The sequence below is a fragment of the Rosa chinensis genome, chromosome 2, assembly GCF_002994745.2.
Source record: "Rosa chinensis cultivar Old Blush chromosome 2, RchiOBHm-V2, whole genome shotgun sequence".
Taxonomy (NCBI): domain Eukaryota; kingdom Viridiplantae; phylum Streptophyta; class Magnoliopsida; order Rosales; family Rosaceae; genus Rosa; species Rosa chinensis.
In genome coordinates this window covers 80,353,503-80,357,611 of record NC_037089.1, presented here as the reverse complement: position 1 = coordinate 80,357,611, position 4,109 = coordinate 80,353,503, and positions in this window count along the sequence as shown.

Here is a 4,109-nt window from a genome sequence, read left to right as displayed (position 1 = left end):
CAATGCAAGCAGCCTTTATGTCCATTCATACTGCTCCGCCGCACCATCTTTACTCACACCCACTGTTAGAGTTTGAATAGAAATCGGTTTCTATTGAGGAGGATTAGATTTGTCTCAAAAAGATCTGTCAAGGATTTTCTTCCTCACTCGGATCCATCTCAAGGGGATATTACCTCTCCAAGATTTTATTCCTCACTCGGATCCATCTCAAGGGGATTTTCACCTCACTTGGATCTTCCTCAATGAGATTTCCAAACGGTGGTGGAATAGAATCAGTTTTGACGGTTGAATTCAAAAGCACAAGTCTGATCAACTTACCTTTTGAATTTGAACTAAAGAGGTTATTGAAAGGCAACTTACCTCTTCAATTTAAACTGAAGTGGTGTCTCAAACATTATATAAACCCACCAGGTCTTCCTTTCCAAAATACACAGATTTATTTTCCTTCCTTTCCTTCAGAGAGAAAAACACTTAGTACGTTCGCTAGAATCCAAGGTCTGGTGCTAGGCTCTTGGATTATCGATAGTTGTATCCTGGTGGACAGAAGCCTAACGAACTACAAGCACTGAGTAGGGGTGAAATTCTGTCTAAAGGACATTGCCAATCTGCAAGCCTTTATCGAATCACAAGTCTGTTTCTCTTGCAATTACAATTCCTTTATCTCAGATATATGTTGTGTATTGTAATCCATATATTATTGTATAAATTATTGCTGTAATTACTTATATATTGTAGAAGCATATTTTCAATTCATTGATACAAATCCAACAATCTTTAGGCAGAAATTCATGGATCAAGTATCAGTGAATGGTGTAAAAACTCATGTTGAGAAACCAGAAAAATTCAAGGGCGTGGACTTCAAATGCTGGCAACAAAAAATGTTGTTTTATCTGACAACATTGAACCTTGCTCATGTCGTGAAGGAAGAAGTTCCAAAGGTAGAAGGAGATGATGTGACTGCAGAACAATTGAATGCAATTGATGCATGGAAACATTGTGAGTTTCTCTGCAGGAACTATATTCTGAATGGTCTGGATGATACTTTGTATGATGTATATAGGTCATACACCACTGCAAAGGAACTTTGGAATTCTTTGGAGAAAAAATACAAAGTTGATGACGCAGGTTCAAAGAAGTTCATTATTGGAAAATTTTTGAACTATAAGATGGTGGATAGCAAGACTGTTGTTAGTCAAGTTGATGAACTCCAGGTGATTATTCATGAACTTCATGCTGAAGGTATGGTTATTAATGAAAGCTTTCAAGTTGGTTCTGTTATAGAAAAATTACCACCTTCTTGGAAGGATTTCAAAGTGCATTTGAAGCACAAGAAGAGTGAAATGAGAAGCAACCCTTCTTGTTTTGAAACTACGAGTTCAAGAAGACCACCTGAAAAGTGAGAAGCAACCCGATGGATCTGTTATTGAAGCCAAAGCAAATATGGTTGAGGGAGTAACTTCCAAGCCAAAATTCAAAGGTCAGAAATTCAAAGGCAATATACATGCTGTCAAATATGCAACAAAGGCCAAGAATTTCAAGAAAATTAAAGGTAGTTGCTGGGTGTGTGGAAAGCCTGGACATAAGGCACAAGAATGTCGCCACAAGAAAGATGCACCTGTTGCCTTTAGGAACAACAACAACAACAACAACAACCAAGCAAATGTGGCTGTGGCTATGGAGGATTTTGTGGCTGTTGTTTCTGAAGTCAACTTGGTGAATGACAATAAGGACTGGTGGATTGATACTGGTGCGACAAGGCACATTTGTGGAGATAGAAATCTGTTTACCACCTATCAACCACTTAATGGTGAGGAGCAATTGTTCATGGGAAATGCATCTACATCAAGTATTGCTGGAAAGGGTAATGTGGTTTTGATATTCACTTCTGGGAAAAAACTCACTCTAACTGAGGTGCTACATGTTCCTGAAATTAGGAAGAATCTTGTGTCTGGTCCTTTGTTGAGCAACAAAGGATTTAAACTTGTTTTTGAATCTGACAAGTTTGTTCTCACTTAGGGAGGAACTTTTGTAGGAAAGGGTTACCCGGCAGAGGGGCTCTTCAAACTCAATCTGTATGTATATGATGTTGCTAATAATAATATAGATAATGCTTCTACTTACTTGCTTGAGTCTTCTAATTTATGGCATGTTAGATTGGGACATGTCAACTTTCGTTCTTTACAAAGAATGATTAATCTTGGTTTGCTACCAAAATGCACTATAGATGCTGCACATAAATGTGAAACTTGCACAGAATCAAAATTTGCAAGGCAAACTTTTAGATCAATTTTTGGTAGATCAAATGAGGTGTTGGGATTGATTCATAGTGACTTATGTGACTTTAAATCCACACCAACTCGTGGGGGAAAGAACTATTATGTTACTTTCATAGACGATTGCAGTAAGTACTGCTATGTGTATCTAATACATAGCAAAGATGAAACTTTGAATATGTTTAAGACATATAAGGCTGAAGTTGAGAATCAACTTGATAAGAAAATTAAAATCCTAAAGTCAGATAGAGGAGGTGAATATGAATCTAATGCATTTGCAGAATTTTGCTCTTTACATGGCATCATTCATCAAACTACTGCACCATATTCCCCGCAACAAAATGGAGTTGCTGAAAGAAAGAACAGAACATTTAAAGATATGATAAACTCCATGTTAAATAGTTCTGGACTTCCTCACAATTTGTGGGGTGAAGCATTACTTACTGCTAATGCAATCTTGAATAAAATTCCACACAAGGGAACTAACAAGTCTCCATATGAAATATGGAAAGGAAGAATGTCTTCGTATAAAACATTAAAAGTGTGGGGGTGCCTTGCTAAGGTTCAAATTCCTTTACCAAAGAGAAGCAAATTAGGACAAAAAACAATTGACTGTGTGTTTATTGGATTTGCCAATAATAGTGCAGCATATAGATTCTTAGTATTTAAATCAGAAGTGATTGATATACATGTAAATACTATTATAGAATCTGTGGATGCAGAATTTTTTGAAGATATATTTCCATACAAAATTAGAGTATCTTCAAATAAAAGGAAATATGATTCAAGTCATATTGATGATGCTACATCATCTGGTGTACAAGGAAATGATCTGGAACCAAATACTATCAATAATGACGATCAAGAATCAGACTTGGAACCAAGAAGGAGTAAGAGAAATAAAATTGCCAAGGACTTTGGACCCGAATTTCTTACTTATATAGTTGAGTCAGAACCACAAACATACAAAGATGCAATGACATCTCCAGATGCTCCTTTTTGGAAGGAAGCAATTAATAGTGAAGTTGAATCCATTTTGCAAAACCACACTTAGGAATTGGTTGACTTACCTCCTGGTAATAAACCAATTGGATATAAATGGATTTTCAAAAAGAAATTGAAACCAGATGGTACCATAGATAAGTATAAAGCTCGTCTAGTTGCAAAAGGATATCGTCAAAAAGAAGGGTTGGATTTCTTTGACACTTATTCACCGGTCACAAGAATTACATCTATAAGGATGCTAATTGCAATTGCATCGGTGTATAATCTGGAAATTCACCAAATGGATGTGAAGACTGCATTTTTAAATGGTGAATTAGATGAAGAAATATATATGGAACAACCGGAAGGGTTTGTGGTAAAAGGTCAAGAAAAGAAGGTTTGTAGACTTGTTAAATCCTTGTATGGACTTAAACAAGCTCCCAAACAATGGCATGAAAAATTTGATCACACAATGACTACACACGGTTTTAAGATCAATGAATGTGATAAATGTGTTTACATAAAGAATTTTAAAAATTCTTGTGTCATTATATGTTTATATGTAGATGACATGCTTATCTTGGGATCCAACTTAGATATCATAAACTCCACAAAGAAAATGTTGAACTCTAAGTTTGATATGAAAGATATGGGAAGAGCTGATGTGATTCTTGGCATTCGCATTCGAAGGAGTGCAAATGGATATGTTTTAACTCAATCCCACTATGTGGAAAAAGTACTCAAGAAATTTGGTCACTTTGATAGCAATCCTGCCGTAACTCCTTTTGATGCCAACAACAAGTTAAAGAAAAATGTTGGTGAATGTGTATCACAATTGGAGTACTCTCAGGT